Raw genomic sequence first — 19,007 nt, 5'->3', positions numbered from 1 at the left:
GAATTGATATGAGCATTTTGCTTTGAATAACGCAGCAATTAAATTTTACTTTCCTTTTAATCTAAGATATGGAGTGATGTTTTCCTATGTTCATTCGGAAAGAGCACTATTAGCATGTGAAAAGCTTGAAGAAATGTCCTCTATTGCTGCTTCGCTGACAGGAAGGTTTACTAAGCATCATCTCTTAAATCATATACACATGGACTTAACAATATACCTTGAAGGGTATCCTATGACCTGTATATGTACTTAGCTCTATTAACTTCAGCCATATTTCTCATAGGATAAATATCATTCAATCATGGATCTTTTTGCAATACTGCAAAAAATCTAGTGTCTGATTCATTACTATGAGAACTTGTGGTACTATCCATTGCTCGCTAAATGGCTTAGATTTTTGTACAGTTAATTTGACAGCCAAACTGTATGAAAGTGATAAGAGAGAGCTTAAAATATATTGTCTCCATATTATCAGACTACAGACACATATTTTAAAGATTTCAAGAGATGGACTAGTATAGCAGCCACTGAAGAAATCTTTTGTCTAAGGTGATGTCATCTAGTCGTTAGTTGATTGATTGTGTTGGTTTTCATTTCTTATCTGGTTGGTATATTATAACTGCAATAAAGGAAAAGAGAAAGTTTATTTTTTTTATTTCATGTGTGAACATGTAACCTCAGGCAAAAAAAGACATTTGGTAAAACATTTCCTGCTTTTTGTTTCATTTTCTTTTGCAAAAACAACTGAATATTTGTTTTTGTTTCCATTTAAATCTGTTTGGTTGACTAGTAATATAATTCTATGCATGCTTATTTGGAAACTGAAAGTGAGTCCTACTTTATAATTACTAGGCATAATAAATCCCTAGCAGTATACTTAGTCCCCCAGAACCCCCAGTGGCGCAGTGGGTTAAAGCACTGAGCTGCTGAACTTGTTGACTGAAAGGTCGCAGGTTCAAATCTGGGGAGAGGGGTAAGCTCCTGGCGTTCGCCCCAGCTTCTGCCAAACTAGGAGTTCGAAAACATACAAATGTGAGTAGATCAATAGGTACCACTCCTGCGGGAAGGTAATGGCGCTCCATGACCTTGGAAGTGTCTACAGAAAATGCTGGCTCTTCGGTTTAGAAATGGAAATGAGCACCAACTCCCAGAGTCAGACACGACTGGACTTAATGTTAGAGGAAAACCTTTACTATACTTAGTCCCTAGTAAGTCCTTAGTAATTGCAGGTGCAAGTTACATTATGTAGAAACTAGGGTGTACATTTTTTTTGTTTGTCCTTATGAGATGATATCTGATATGTGGATGTGGCTCATTACAAAAAAAAAAAAGAATCAAAATTTGCCCCATACCTTTTTGTTTTAGTTTTGTAAATCTCGGAAGGCTCCCAAAGTCAGTTTCATATTCAGCACAAGGAAGCTGCCTTTCTTTGACATTAGGAGTGGTAAAAGGAGGTAGCAGTGTTTTCTGGGAACAGCACAGAACTCTGGGAAATGTAGTTTGGGAAGGGAGGAGCTCTATGCCAGAGAATCCAGAAAGCATCAGCAGCAATCAAGATAGAAGAGAGAGGGATAATAGCAGCTAGCAAGTTCCAATAAACTGTTGAATTTGCAGAGAGGGAGACTGACTAATACTTCTCTAGTAAGTAAGTAAATCTTGAATGTTAGGAGAGTTTGGATGGTGCCCTTCTGCCTGGAAGAAGGGGTTTGGTCTAGATGACCCTTGATTGTGTATTTACTATTAATTTTTGTTGCTGGGTTATACATGTCAATTCCTAATTGGTTCTATCATAGAAACATGGGGAAAGTTTATAATACTGCAAAAACTTCACCTTTGTGGGAGGGACATCATGCTATAGCACATTTAACTATAGCTTCTAGTTGTGTCTCCACCAATTTAATGAAGTTTGTGCCACAAAAACAAAGTTCCTGTAGTAGAACAACTACTTTCAAAGTAAGGCCTACACCATTAAACAGGAAATATAACTTTCAAACCAGGAGCAGATTTTCTTTTTTATAAAAACATGTTTTAATAAAAACTTCAAAAATTCTCCAAAAAACCATGGGTAAGTGAAACATTCTGGAATTCAGTGTGCTAACAGTGGTAAATGTGTTCTACTACAGGAGGACATTGCCATCTTGTCCCCTGTGACATCAGCACCCCTCCCCCAGCACCAACGGCCACTCTGGGGCCAGAATAAAGAAGGGGAGCCAGGAGGACATTGCCATCTTGTCCCCTGTGACATCAGCACCCCTCCCCCAGCACCAACGGCCACTCTGGGGCCAGAATTGTTTTTATTTGTTGTTCCTATGTTGTACACCGCTGTGAGTCGCCCCTGGGCTGAGAACAGGGGTATATAAGCAAAGTAAATAAATAAATAAATAAATACTATTGTATCAAGTTTTGCCCCAATAGCTGTAAAAATGAAGGAGAAAGAAGCCCCTGAATTTTTCCCAATTATAGTACTTGAATTATGCACAATTACTGTAACAAAAGAGTAATGAAATTTCCTTATTCTAGTTATAGTAATGAATTTTTCACTAATGATGCTTTAGAAACAAAGTGCTGGCAGCTCTCACTCCCTCTTGTTTTCTGGTGGCTTTTTAAACTTTTTTTTATCAATCATTTTATCAATATTTATCAAACTTGGCACACACACACACACACACACCCCAACATAGCCAACTTTGAATACTCGTGTAGTTGGGGAGGTTGACCCTTAATTCTGATAGTTGTAGTTCACCTACACTCAGAGCACTGTGAACCCAGCTGATGATGGATCTGGAAACCAACCTTGCACACAGACTCAGCATGGTCAACTTTGAGTACTGGTGAGGTTTGGAGGTGATTGACCCACAATTTTGGTAATGGTAGTTCACTCGCAATCAAAGAACACTGTAAACCCAAATGACAATGGATCTGGACCAAACTTGGAACACATAGCCAATGTGGCCAATTTTGAATACAGGTGGGGTTTGTGGGGGTTGATGAATTTAGAATTTGTTGTTCACCAGCAATCAAAAAACACTGTGACCATAAACAATAATGGATCTGGATCAAACTTGGCACACATACCAATATTCAAAGTTGTCCATGTTGAGCATGCATGCCCAGCATGGGCAACTTTGAATAGTGGCAGGGTTTGGGAATGACTGACCCATGATTTTGGGAATTGTAGTTCACCAATATCCAGAGAGAACTATAAACCCAACCCGACGATGGAGGTAGACCAAACTTGGCAAGTTTGGTCTACATCCATCGACAGTTGGGTTTATAGTGCTCTCTGGATATTGGTGAACTACTGACCATACCCAACATGGACAACTTTGAATACAAGTGGGGTTTTTTTGGGTGGAGTTGACTCACAAATTTGGAAATTATAGTTCACCCGGAATCAAAGAACACTGTGATCCCAACCAACAATGGATCAGGACAAAATTTGGCATACATATCCAATGTGGCCAACTTTGAATACCAGTGGGGATTGGGAGAAATTGATATTGGATTTTGGGAGTTGTAGTTCAGCCACATCCAGAGAGCACTCTGAATCCACATCCTTATGCTTTTTCTAATGGGAGCATTCAGGAAAAACAAAAAACAAAGTTGTCACACAACTTTGACTACTGATGAGGTTTGGAGGTGATTGACACATGAATTTGGAAATTGCTGTTCACCCACAATCAAACACTGTGACAAAATATGACCAATTTTGAATACTTGGGCGGGGGTGGGGAGAAAAAACTGACTTTTTCTAATAAATAGCATTACAAATTGCCTAACCTCGGCATTGCCAGGAACCTAAGCTTGTGTGTGCGTGTAGCCAATAACAGTGCATTTGATTACTTGATTTAACTAGAGGAAGGTGGTTGGCAAATAATATTTGGGTTGATTTTTAAACAACTGTAACAGCCTAAGAACACCTGATTTAGGTTTAATCAGCACTAGGAAATGCCATGGGTTTCCAGGTGAGGATAAGCGAGAATCCTACTTGAAAACCTGGGGAAATCAACCAGAATGGAGATGTTGATAAACTAGCCAAGAGAACCCCCATGAGGCTGCTGTGTTAACTAGTGTTATAATATAGGTAGGATGCCAGGAATCTATTGTAGCACAATGGACTGGAGTTTATGGATATATTTCAATTCTGATGTTACTCTTTTCAATCTTCCTTCATAGATTTTTGATTCAGTGCTCTGCTTTTTCTTTGGGGACTAAGACTTTAGTCATTTCATTGTTGCACATGAGAGTGAACATTTTAAATGGGACTCCCCCATCAGGTGAGATTATCAGAGTTTTGCACAGTTTTCAATTTCTCACATTTTGTACCTTGTATCATGCATAACCAATTCTAGTTTGCTACCAGTGTGTTTTTATATGTTTGATTTGTGTAAAGTCCAGTGGTTTATGCATGAAAAAAACACAAAAATAATTTGAAAGTGTATGAAGCATGAAAAGCATAAAATGTGCCTCTCTAGGGGACAAGACAAATCACAAATATTATTTACATCCCAAGTGGTAACTCAGAGAGCCTGACTTCCATCTGGATGCAAGAGGAACAGGCTCACAATAGAGGTGGCATCTGGTGCTGACACACAGGATAACTCTTCCTTCTCCTGCTGTTCAGTTACTGCATCATCAGTTCAATTAAGGACACCAGAGACCTCTTCTGCATCTCATCTCCTCCAGCTTCCATGGTTCTTCTACCATACTAAAACATCTACCTGATTTACCACTGCTACTGCTGCCTGGCCCTGATCATACATAAGTCCCTACTGTACTGTAATGGTAGGGAGAAGGCTTGCTTCTCATCATAGGGAGACTAAACAGTCTTTCTGATGTTTCTTTTACTGGGCCTCACCTTTTTTGTAGAAGTGAGGAAGAAAAAAGAACTTGTCCCAGTATGGAATATGAGGGAGCAACCAATGCACATTTTTTCTTTTTCTAACTATAGTTGTGCTGAATGTTGATTTTCATCTTAGAAGGGAAATTTGCATACAGTTGGCAAACAGCTCAAACAATTTTTACAAATGGACTATGTTTAGACAAAAATATAATGGCATTCACATGAAAATATCGATATACCGAGATATTTATAAGTTCCTCATATCTATTGGACTGGTATTCGCAATTTCATGTATACATGTCCAGGAATTTTCTAGGTCCTTCATCTCAATAGGTTTCATTATTATCCATGATTTCATTTTCATCAAGTCCAAGAAAATATCTTTTTTGGATATGGGGCCATGCTGTACATTCAGATATGGTGAATAACACAATATTCTCCTCCTTAGTCACTTTGCTCATGATCCCACATTCTTCTTGCTTTTTATGATTAAATCTCACACCAGCATTAGCCTTAGTCATTGTTACTCAGTTCTAAATGATTTTAATCAGGGACTTCCAATCACTGTCATGCACAAAAAAGCCCAACACTTTAGATTAATATGATGATTATTTCTAGTTATTTTAGGAGCAAAAGAAGAAGAAAAACAGATGAATATTCCCTTTACATTTTCTATAAAAGAATATCTGATAGAGAAGAAGATAAAAACAGTATGCTTTGGAGGAAATATTTAAAAGAAAAGAAAAATGAAAAATGTGGACAGATCTTCAAAGTCATACTCTCTTTGCTACATTTAGAATGCATATCTTTGGTTTCTTTTGTTGTTGTTTTCTTCACAAAGTGCTATGTATATTGAAGGTGCTATGAAATAAATAACATAACAACAACACATCCTAACATTTTCAAGAATAAAATAAGCTCTGAAATACCTTTCAAGGTTCTAATTAGCCTAATATGTAGCTACTAGGGATAATTGTGTGTATTCATTCACTAAATTCATGGAGAGAAATAGCAGATTAAAAATAATAGATAACACATTCCAAATTTTCTAAGTGAAAAATATCATGTACCAATCAGCCATTCTCCATTCATTCAATCTTTCAATGTCTATCTGCCTCTTAGCTATCAATGGAGAGGGCTAAGGTATAGATCTCGATGTTATTACGTCCATTACTGACTCTGTTCTGACATGCATCTCACACAAGTAGGAAAACACCTTTTTGTTCACAGACTCGCAAACCTCATTAGGTGCACTTTAAACTAGGTCCACTGGGGGAGGGGACAATAGCCTTGCAAACAGTACTTTACCCACAATGTCAGGGAACTGCCAGAAGGCTAAATGGAAGGCTGCACAAACACAACAAGGACCAAGTACCGAAAGCACAATAATCCCAAATAAACAGCTCAGGGAAGATCTTGGGGGCTCACATGTCTTTACACTAATGTACAGAGCATGGGAAATAAGATGAACTCCAACTTTTAGCACAACACCACAAATATGATGTCATAGGCATCACTGAAATCTAGTGGGATGACTCCTATCGCTGGAATGTACACATGGAGGGCTATAACCTCTTTCACAGAAACCGAACAAAGGGGAAAGGAGGCAGAGTAGCCTTATATGTCAAAAACTGTTACGCTGCAGAAGAGATGCAAGACAGCAAACCAGGAAACCAGCTTGAAAGCATCTGGATAAGAATCAAGGGAACTGGGACTCAAAAAGATGTTGTTGTAGGCATCTACTACAGACCTCCAAGCCAAGAGGAAAAACTTGATGACGTGTTCTAACAAAAAGGTGATGATGGTGGCATCCTTGAAGTCTGTTGGGATTTTATTAGTCACCCACACTTTTTCAATGTGCTGGTATAGTTGTCAGCTCAGGTCCATCCTCTTTAAAGATTTCAGAAGGGATCCCACCAGGTCAGCTGGCTTTGTTAATTTGGCTGATGGCATTGCTGATTTCTTTCAAACTAGGCAGTGCTGCAAGCTCATCCCTGGTTTGTTGTTACAGGACACAAAAACTGCTGTCATGGTCTTCATGTGTTACTGAAATTTTACTAACATTGCTTTGTTTTGTTTAATATGCATCTTGACCAGATAGAGAATTTGAAAATAACCTAATCCTTCCTATTATTCTCCTTTTTAAAAAATTAATGAATTTGTTATCTATTAGAGACAGTTTGCTTCATCAAGTTTAATGATGCTTTGACTGCAATGTTTGCAATCAATGTGATCTAAATTTGCCATTGCAATAACATCACACTGGCAACAAAGATCCGCATAGTCAAAGCAATGGTATTCCCTTTAGTAACCTACGGATGTGAGAGCTGGACCTTAGGGAAGGCTGAGTGAAGGAAGATAGATGTTTTTGAACTGTGGTGTTGGAGGAAAGTTCTGAGAGTGCCTTGGACTGCGAGAAGATCCAACCAGTCCATCCTCCAGGAAATAAAGCCCGGCTGCTCATTGGAGGGAAGGATACTAGAGACAAAGTTGAAGTACTTTGGCCACATCATGAGGAGACAGCAAAGCTTAGAGAAGACAATTATGCTGGGGAAAGTGGAAGGTAAAAGGAAGAAGGGCCGACCAAGGGCAAGATGGATGGATGGCATCCTTGAAGTGACTGGACTGACCTTGAAGGAGCTGGGGGTGGTGACGGCTGACAGGGAGCTCTGGCATGGGCTGGTCCATGAGGTCATGAAGAGTCGGAGACGACTGAATGAATGAACAACAACAACAAACTTGAATCACATTTATTTCCATGTATAACAATTTGAATCCAACACCCTAAATGCTGTCTAGTATAGTGGCTTGAATGTTGGATGACAACTTGGACGACCTACATTTGAATCCCCATTCAGCCATGAGAACTCACTGGGTCATTTTGAACTAATCACACACTTGGAACTCCAGAAAACCATGTGATAGGTTCAACTTAGGGTTGTGTAAGATGGAAACAACTTGAAGGTGCATAACAACAAAGTGACATGAAAGGGCTTTTACTGGGAGGAAATGGTGCTCCTGAACCATGTGGAAACTTCAATTTTTCATTCAAGATTGTGAAGAAAATATTTTCTTTAGTTCCCTCTTTTTCACATCATTGACAATAGGCTTTTTTTTGTCCAGCTGTGATAATGTGTCCTCTGCTCTGAACATATACATTACGCTATGAATCTAACAACAGGCAATTGACATATTGATGCATTCCTTGCTCCCATAAGAAGCCAGAGGGGAAAGTCCATATGCATATATGGCTTACACCTAACTGGAAATAAAAACATGTACTCGCTATTAGGGCTTTAATGCATCAGCTTAGCTTAATACATATGTTAGGTACCATCTGTTTAAAACTTCTTTCCATTTCTCCCATCACACAAATAAAATGTTAACATGTGCATGCACCCATGCACATATTCACATATACTATTTCTCAAGAGCTGAAAATTGTACATAAAATCCTCAGAATAACTGCATAATATTTAAATCACTAGTTTTAAATGGGTTCCCTTGAATAAGTACTTCCATTATTCTCACCATATCACTATAAATCATGTTAAATTATTTGTCGTGACCTACAAGTAATGTGACAAAACATTAATTGTGTTTTCTAAAAGTGGTTAAGAACTGCAGCCAAAATAGCTAAAATAAAATTTAAAAGATGCTTTTAAAATGGCTTTGTCCTTGCAATGATTGGCACCTATACATACATTGCTTAGTGTTATTATTATTATTTTAAAAAATGCTTTCAACATTTAATATGGTCTTATTAAATTTAACTATCTTGCCATTTGCTACCTCTAAAGGAGATTATCATTTTGATTCTCTGCAATGATGGGGTTTCATACAAAAGGACAACTTCTTCCATTAAATATGTATTGTGCACCCCCATTCATCACTGTACCTAAACTCTCATTTTCAAAAATGGGATAATTCCGCTGCACTTTAAATGGGGTTACTTGTTAGCTGAAGACTGATATCTTGCTGAGCACTGCTCTTTTACATGTTCTTATAAAATGTACGTATCTTATTCATTTTCAGTCCTTAATAGGACAAATTCACATGGCTCCATGTAACACTCATCAGTTGAACAGGAACATGTACCTCTAGCTCTGAGCATTGAGGGCTGCAAATCCTACCTGCTTGAAGAGATAAAGACACTAATTACCTATGTTTTCAGTTCTTGTTCATTTATGTTTATCTCTTCTATCCTTTAAGGCTACTTTTGTGGGGGTTAGAAGTAAGGACAAATAACTATTTGGGGGAGAGATGCAGCTAGCAGCATTGACATGTTCATTTTAGCTATCTTCACAATGGCCTTCTGGACCTTTGAATTCAGGAATGAATTTCAGAGAGACGGGACAGAATGGAAAACAACTATTTCCTATTTTCCACCTTCAAGGATTTATCTTACTTTGTAAAAAATGTTATTATTTACCCCAACTGCTTTCTGAATTTATAATAACTCTATTAGGTGATACTTTCATATCATGTCTTGAATGTGGCTACACTATGTTTACAATATGCTCTTAACAGTTCATTCATTTTGAAGACCTTTGATCTTTCTGGATTGTGGAAGGTCCTGATGAAAGTGGAAAATGTTTCCTCTTGAAATAAAGGCACTGGACTTTCCCCTCTTATATTCAGGAAAGTAACTGGGAAAGATTAACTCAAATCAAACATAAAATCTTCCTTCAAAAAACACCAGGCATGCATACATTGGAATACATAAGGCTACAGTTAATGAAGTCAACAAATAATATTTTGTAAAACCAATTTTGTAAAACCAAGCCAGACATTGCAGGAAATTGTCCATAATAATTATCATGTTTATCTTTTAAAAATAATTTCCCTTTTTTGAGAATAAAAGCTAACTGCTGGAGATCTTGTTTCAGAAGAATATTGCTATGTTGGAAGGACTGCTTAATGCCAGAATCATTGATCAATCTTCCTTGCTATCCATGGGAGAAAAGAGATATATCCTCATATCTTTCTCCAACAAAGAGAACATACTTATTCATATCTTTCTATATGTGTGTGTGTGTGTGTCTGTCTATAGGGGGTCATTTTGAGTTTTCTCTATTGCTGTTCCACTGCTTGAGGGATGCGGAACCTTTGGTTGTACAAATGCTTCTCTTACTTGTAGCTAAAATGTACAGAAACAGGAATACAGAACTGAATGTGGCATTTTATCAGTAGTCTTTACACATGCCTAATTCTGTTACTTTTTTTCTTTTATAATGTCTCTTCCTCAATTTCATTTTCTGATACTTTTTATTATGGCTGTTTGCAGTAATTTGTGACCATAATTTAACTTTGACTTCTGGAATCCACACCTTGATGTTAATATTTGTATTTTATGTTTCTTGCTTGTTAGTGCAATTACATTTTTGCTGAAAAGCTGAGGCCAAGTTTTTATTTGTTTATCATTACCTAAATACGTCAGACAAATATAGTCAGATTTTTGTAATCAACCATAGACTATAGTCAGATTTTTGCTATCCTTCTTGATTGTAAGTAATGCATCATTATTTCAAGAATTACACACGTTTATTGAGTGGCTTATTTTAGCCCTAGCAATACAATGGCATTATCTCCGATTAACCCCAAGAGTTATTAAACTCCATCTAATTCCATTTCTTGCACTTGTGTTCTGTTTGGATTCTATTAGGAGTGAAAATGCACTGATACATAATCCTAAACATAATGCATTACTGCTTAATCCTGTTAAAGGCTAAGCTTATTAAATTATAAAAGCTTTTTTTTCTGTAAGCCAATAATCTGAAGATATACTTATTACTTGCAAATCAAGATATACGGAATAAAATTTACAAAGAAATCACTTGTGAATAGAATCTAACATAATTTAAAGGGATAATTCTAAGGGCTCCACAGGTTCATGCACTCATAAATAAAATGGAAAATCAAAAAGCAAGAGAAATATTCTACATAAAAGAAGGAAAAACCAATCAATTAATCACAATCCCTAAATATCCGTATTTACATGTTAATATTGGATTTTAGCTAAATGGCAAATAACTCTCAAAGTTAACATTTCATTATTGACTATCTGTATGCAAGTGGTTCACTTTGCCAAATTAATTCAAATCAATTAAATATAATTTGATTGATTTATCCATTATGATATAGAACTGTATGGTATAAAAGAGTTCAGATGACCCCTTTCACTTCATGGAACATATTATTTTTTCACCAATATGGGAATAATATTGAAATCATCTATTTCCAATGCATCAATACCTTCATTGAAAAGCAGCAATAGACTCATAGAAACATGGAAATGAAAGGAAGTTCATTGCCTCCATCCAACCATCTGCTTGATTCAGGATGTCTGGTTAGAGTATCCCGAGCAGGTAGATGTCCAGCCTCTTTTTCAAGATATTTAGAGAAAAGGCTGATATACCTCTAAGTAATAGATTCCATTATAGAACCACCCTTATCAAGAACTTCCTTCTAATGTCCAATTGAAATATACTCTCCTTTAACTTAAAATGTTGAGGCCTGCTTCAGTGGAAGGATTTTGAGGGCAAAAACCCCCAGGGAGAATAGTGTCTCAAAAAGGATGCCTGTTTTAAAAAGTGTGCTGATATCTTTGAAGTGGAGGAGACATCACCTGCCCATGTGATGGGAATTAAGTAGATGGTTGAGCTAGAAGCAAGAGCAAGTTTTCTTGTGTGATGATGGTAAGTAAATTCTCTGCCTTCTTTAAAAATGGAACCCCATGAAACGCCACACAAAGAAAGTTCTACTTGCTTTACCTTCCAAATGGGATGAGGTCCTTTATCTCCAGCATATATCTATACATATGATTGACACAACAAGATTTTCAAATATTTCATAGTTTTACTTGAAAATTGCAAAATTTTGAAAATAGTCCATATGGACTGTATTCCTATACTGATATTGCTCAATGACAAAACTTATGCTTTGCACAATGTTCATGCCCTGACATCTCCACTGGGCTTTCCCCTTCTAGTGCAATGAACCTCTCTCCCGCCAGAATGGCTAGTCTGTGATCAGGGAAGGAGGTGGTCCACGGGCTGGGAGGGGAAAAAGAAGAATATGTCCTTCCAGATCTTCTGGTAAACCCTCCAACTACTCTCTAGACATCTGGAAGAATGATATATGTTCTTTTCTCCAGACTTCAGAACTTCAACAATATGCCTTTTTGAAAGACTTCCTTTTAAAAGCTGATAACAATTCCAGCTTTAACCTATGGCCCACTCACGCTGCTGCTTGGAGTATGTTTATCAACCATGTTTCTCATCTCACCAAGTGGTAGTGATGCCATTCACAGAGTCACCATTACTATCTTCTTTATAAAACTGGCTGTAGGCTGAAATGGATTAAAATCAGGGTTTAACCTACATCAGGATATTTAGAGCTATCTTTATACCTTTGTACTGAGTCCAAGGAGAAAGAAGAAAGAAGAAACATTTCTTACAACTTATTTTTTTGCCAACTCTTGATTCAGATAGCTTCATAAACGACACTATTCTAGGATAATTCCAGAAGCTTTTTTCTTTTGATAGTTCTCTGAAATTAAAGACAAGTTGAAATATGGTCCAGAAATTCCACTGCAAAATAATGCAGATATTCACAAACGCAGTTCATTCAGGAGAAACTTTAAGTGGGGCATTTAGACATTAGAATCTTTTATACTGTAAAATTAGACATTACCTAATTAAAGCAACTATTATTTATTTATTTATTTATTTATTTGCAGTATTTATATTTATTTACAGTATTTCTCACCACTAGGGGAGACAAATAATGGCAACATTCAATGCCTTACATATGTAAACCAAATCACAAATCAACACCATAGAACTAAGCATAAAATCAATATGACAATTCACTTTAAGACAAGAAAAAGGACATTTAAAACTTGAAATATAAGAATTAAAACACCCAATAAAAACATTAAAATCACATGATCCAATTACATAGACTGGGCCATTTCAATGTTGATTGTGCATATTCCACATTTGCTTCTTGTACCGCATTACTTTTCTAATCAAAAGCTTGGTTCCATAACCATGTCTTTGTTCTCTTTCTAAAAGCCAAGAGGGAGGGTGCTGATCTAATCTCACTGGGGAGAGAGTTCCAGAGCCAAGGAGCCACCACTGAGAAGACCCTGTCTCTCGTCTCGGTCAACCACACTTGCAAAGCAGGCGGGACTGAGAGCAGGGTCTCCCCAGAAGATCTTAACCTCCTTGATGGTTCGTAGAGGAAAATATATTCGGACAGGTATGCTGGGCTGAAACCGTTTAGGGCTTTATAGACTAAACTATCACTTTTGAATTGTGCTCAGTAGCAGACTGGCAGCCAGTGGAGCTGCTGTAATAGAGGAGTTGTGTGCTCCCAGTACCCCACTCCGGTGAGAAACCTGGCTGCTGTCCATTGGACCATTTGAAGCTTCTGAACAGTCTTCAAGAGCAACCCCACGTAGAGCTAGGTATCCAAACACACATATAGGTTCATTGGAATCACATCGTAAGTGCAGATCCTGTTGCAGATAAGATCAATTGTTTTGCCCTATAATCATAACTAGTAACTATGATGGTATAGTAAAAATATTATTTTGCTTTGAGTGAAAATTTCTTAATTTTGACTCATGCCAAATTATCACAATGAAAATGTGGGAATATCTTTCAAACAAGTATTTATCTCATCATTCATTTGTGATTTTTTTAAAAAAAAATGCAAGAAACTCTGTTTTATATCAAAGGCATTCTTATTACAATGTTTCCTGTTAATTGAGGAAAAGTATCTTGTTTCCACATGTATCCCTCCTCATTATTTTAGTCATAGGAAATTATGCTCAGAACAAGTGCTTTAATGACTATGCATCCAACAAATAAATTTCATATCCAAAATATATCCAAAGTGTTGTTCCTTTGTGGCTTCACATATTATTTTGCCTTTGTTTCAAGGCAAGAGCTCTGGAAAAATATTTTCTTATAAAGCACATTACTGAAACACACTTGCAGTTATCCTTGTTTTGCATCATGAATAAAATACACTAGCTAAAATCTGTCATGGCATAGTGTGTCATATACATGCACTAACATTGCAATCTAGCAACATTAACATTGTCATGATATCTCTATTGTAACCTACTTGTAGTCTTTTTGACTAAAGGGTGTGATATAAACACTTTAAATAAATCATTGTGTTGAAACATCGGAGTCAGGGAAGTTTTCCCTTAAGTTACTTTACTATATATAATATCAGAGCAACTGTTTTATAAAGCAAAGCCTTAGAAAACAAGCAAACAATGAAACTGATTTTGTCACTGTTTTAGGAAAATGCTGCAAGAACCTTGTAGTTAATGTCTGCTGTTGACTCCTCCAAGAAGCTATTTAAAATCCAGATATTCTCCAAAATCATATTGAGAGAATACTCTGTCCAAACTAAATGTTTGGAACTGATGCATAAAGCAACTTCATTCTAAAGCAACTTCTCATTCTAAATTTGCATTGTTTTTAATTATTCAGAAGTGCACTTCCACACAAAATACACATGTTTACATATATATATTTCTGAGACTTGAATAAGAACATTCAGAATGATGTGGGAAGAATGAATGTGGAAATAATTGCAAGCTACATATTAATTCAAGAAAATTGATATCCAGGCCAGTGTACTTAAAGATAAATAAAAAACTCAAAAGAACCCTGTACGGAACCCTGTACGGTTCCGGTCCAGTGTATCTGTCCGAACGTATCTCCCTCTACGTCCCACCCAGGAGTTTGAGATCAGCTGGGGAGGCCCTGCTCTCGACCCCACCACTGTCACAAGTGAGGTTGGTGGGGACAAGGAGCAGGGGTGGCCCCTCACCTGTGGAACTCAGTGGTGGCTCCTCACCTGTGGAACTCACTCCCGGGGGAAATCAGGGCATCATCATCCCTCCCCTCCTTTAGGAGGAGGATGAAGACATGGTTATGGGACCAGGCCTTTGGGCAATCTAGCAATTAAATAATACAATCAGACGAGTAAGATCAGCAGGATTGACGAAGTGGAATTGAAAATGAGAACTATGAGTTAGCGAAGGAGGAATTGGGTTTGTATTGATTTTATTGATATAATGCATGAACTGTTAACTGTGAGTTTGATATAATTTTGTGTTGATTGTTCTGTGCTGCAGGCATCAAATTGTGCCTTGCTTTTGTAAGCCGCCCTGAGTCCCCTTCGGGGTGAGAAGGACAGGGTATAAGAACCCAAAATAAATAATAAATAATAAGAACTGCTGAGCTATCGCGACCAAAAGTAACAGAAACAGATGATTTGTCTTGTTCTTTTTGCACTTTTTTGTCTCAGAAATAAACTTATTTCATATTATCTCATATCATCCCAAACATCTGCAGTGCCTAGAAGAAGGCAGGTTCCCACCATAATGCAAGATTCTCAGGCAATAGCCCACAACCAAGATTAAGAGCTTTTGTGAATGTTCCGTCTTCCAGGAGCATAGTTTACATTACCTTTTAGCTGCATGGGATAGCATTCTTTTGCATTTCCCCAGGGTTGCTATACTTTCAGCTGCACCCTGAAAGTTAACAGCATCAGAGGCTGGAAAGCCATCCTGCAGGCCTTTTTGCAGCTATTGGCTTAGAAAGTATCTCTTTGGGTTTAGTAACCTCCCTTTTTCCTGGGCTTGAGATCTCCATTTTGGAATCTTCCCTGCCTCCTTCAGTTTTAGAGAAAAGCCTCAGATGTGCTGAAAGTCCAGTCAGAGAGCTCTGAAAAAAAATCATTGTAAGCACAATTGAGTAAAGAATTGAGCCAGATTGAGTTGATTGAATAATTGAGTTATATAGTTAAAGAAGCTAATTGAGATAAATAGATAGATAGCAATTGAGTTATAGATAGCAATTGAGATATAGAAAAGTTATTGAATATTATTGAGCAGTACTTTATCTCCAAAGCTAACCTTGAGCTATAGATAGGGAAAAACCTGTTTTTCTATCCATAGCAGCTCGGGGTTAGGGTGAAAGGATTTCAGGATATTTTCTACCTTTTGGGGAAGAATTACCTCAGTAATTGAAGAAATAAGAAAGAAAGAAAGATCATCTTTATGGTTTCACCAATTGACTGTTTTGTTTGTAACTTTGACAAGCTGTGCCAAGTCTGCAAGGACTTTGAGAAATAAATATTCTGTTTTGGTGTTCAAAACCTGTAGTAGCCTCAGTTGCTGGGAATCTCAAGCTTCTAAAAAAGACCCCCGCGGTCCACCCAGACAAAGAGAGAAGCACATCTTAGTTTCATTTTGATAGGATCTGGTTGTGACGGCAGAGTGAAATAGCTTTTAATTTGGTGGTCCTGTTCCATTGCCAAGGGAGAGGGGAATTCATATGAAGGGGGAGTTTAATGTGATACAAGAATAGCCCTGAGGTTGTGAAAAAAATAATTTCCCACACATCTATCGGTGCTGGTCATGCTGGATGTGGGATTCTGTGAAATGAAATTTATTTTCTCATTAATTTCAATTGATTTATTCTAAAGATTAGCAAGTTTGCATTCAACCCAGAAGAAATAAAATGAGGAAGATTACAGGAGTTCTGTATTAATTATCCAGGAAATGACTTGATTGATTCTCCAAAGCCAATCTAAGAGGCCAGAGAAAAGGCAGGTTTGGATATATCAGCATGTGAAACCTTTTTTTTTTTTTTGGGGGGGGGGAGTCAAATTATCTATGGATAATTACCTATATTGTCATCTACTGTATGGATGATGACCTATATGCAAACACAATATATGGTCTTTAAATATATGTTCATATCAATTAAAAGACTGTAATCTAGTTTGATAATCATAGAATCATAGAGTTGGAAGAGACCTCGTGGGCCATCCAGTCCAACCCCATGCCAAGACGCAGGAAAATCGCAATTAAGAGGAATCCTCTTAATCTAGAGTAGAAACCATTGTAAAAAGATACAATCCAAGGCTATTGACAATTGCAAAGGGCCATTGATATTTGCAAATGGTGTGACATGAACACTGATAAGTAAGCTTCTGTTTTATCAAGGGTTTTCCGATGTTGTTAAACCGCAGTTCCCAGCTGCCACAAGCATGCAACCTCATCATACTAGAAGATGGATCTACTTTAAATCCAGTTTCTCCCTCCTGCAAAATTCTGGAATTTGATGTTTAGTCAGGGCCAGGACCTGTCTGGCTGAGCAGTTTAAGGGCTCCTCCCTAATCTACAAAACCCAGAATTCTGCAGAAGGTAGAAACTGGATTTAAAATGGATCCATGCTCTGGTGTGATGAGATCCATTGTGAATGCTGAAGAATGCTGGGAGTTACACTGCAAGAACATCTAGAATCCAACAAGTTGCCCACCCTCATCTCAATGATATAATTCCCCATCATGTAAACCAAATCCCCATCATTTGTAAGGAGTGTTTGATATTCTGAACTTTATTTAAAATCAACTCTTTAAAAATCACGAGATATCATTAAACTCCCATGGATTGTTTTGATGCAGTTTTAGAAGCATCTTTGTTTACCTGTAAAAGATAATAACCTTCTTTAATAATAATGAAAACGAACACAAAAAAGAATCAAGCTCAGATGAAATCCCCATGTCAACAAAATGTAATGAAAAGCAATAAGAATGGCGCATTAGGCTTTCTGCTTAAATTATGTCTGAAAACTATTATCCAACATAGCTGGAGTTCGGCTTGCTCATCACCAAAGAATAGACGGCTTATTTTGAGATAATTACCTCTCTAAACTGTAACAGTGGATTATTCTTAAATTCGTACACAGAAGGTACATGATACCCAAAGAGAGAAATAAATATCAGGTCCACATTTGCTTTCTACTTTTTTGTATATAGTTGTAAAGACATCATTTCTAATGAGTCTCAGGCCAATATATATAAACACCAGGGTGCATTTAGCTTCCTTTGTATAGCAGCTCCACATGCATGGCCAGCTAGCTACTTATGTATGTGGAGTTCCTATCTAAGTGAAATGCAAATCATCTCATTGAAAGTGTGAATTCTGCTAGTTTAGAAATGGGAATCATGTGGCCCTCTAGATATTCTTAAACCAAAACTCCTAGCATTCTTCAACACTGGCTAGGCTTCTTCGAGCTAAAATGAGTTTCATTCTGCCAGTGTTGCACGTTTCCCACCCCCTGTTAGAGATAAGGGGATCATTCTGGCTACATCTGGCTATGCAAAAGAACTTTCTTCTCCTTTCTTCCCTATAGCACCCCTCCACACACTGTGTACATTGGCTGAGGATAAAACATCAAAGCCTTATAGGCCCATTTTGCAGGGAGAGAGGGGGGTTTCTCCCATCATAACTCCATGGACAGAAGCAGTTCAGCTGCTCCATATGACCAATCTGTTCACATTTGGCACACACACTTTTAATGTACAGTACTCTCAACCAATGTACATTTCTAAAACATGTTATATTAGTAAGTATTGGAATGCTTTTTTGTTTGTTTGTGTGTTTGTTTTTTGGTTGGTTGGTTCGGATTTTTTTAGATCCACAGTTTTTTAGGTCCTTCAGTGTGATTCATGTTAGAGGACCTATAAATGCTAGTGAGACATTCTCCTCATGTATTTTAGGTTCTTAAGTATGGTTCTATGGCATGCTTTCACTGGAAGTGGTTCATTTCAATCAAGTTGCTATTATTCTCAGTTTGTATTTCTGCAGTTAATCCAGGAACATATCCCAATGCAGATATGGGAGTTGCACTGTAATGATCAGAATACCAAGACTCCATCCTATAAATTGACAACACATACAGCACAGCCATTTTCTTGTTTTGCGGGAGCGCAGTAACCAGCTGCCAATTTGCAATATGTAACTACAATGCATAATTGTAGCACAGAATCACATAACGTAATTTGCAACTTCAATACAAAACATTGCTGCAAGGACAATTGTATGTCTGCTGCTGTCTGCAGAATACACCCATTGCACCCTGTTGAATAATTCAACCTATATAGGACTCATGTAATTGATTGATTGATGCATATATGTGTTAGTAACATACCAGTGATTAACTCTTAAATTCAGCACATAGACAACAATATGCTTGTTGTTGTTTTGTTTTTCCAAGAATCTAGGTCTCTGGTTAATCAGTTAAGAGACAGGGAATAGCGCAACCTGGCCAAGGTCACTTAT

This window comes from Anolis sagrei, chromosome 5 (genome assembly GCF_037176765.1).
Source record: "Anolis sagrei isolate rAnoSag1 chromosome 5, rAnoSag1.mat, whole genome shotgun sequence".
In the NCBI taxonomy this organism is placed as follows: Eukaryota; Metazoa; Chordata; class Lepidosauria; order Squamata; family Dactyloidae; genus Anolis; species Anolis sagrei.
Note: the sequence above shows the minus strand (reverse complement) of the source record.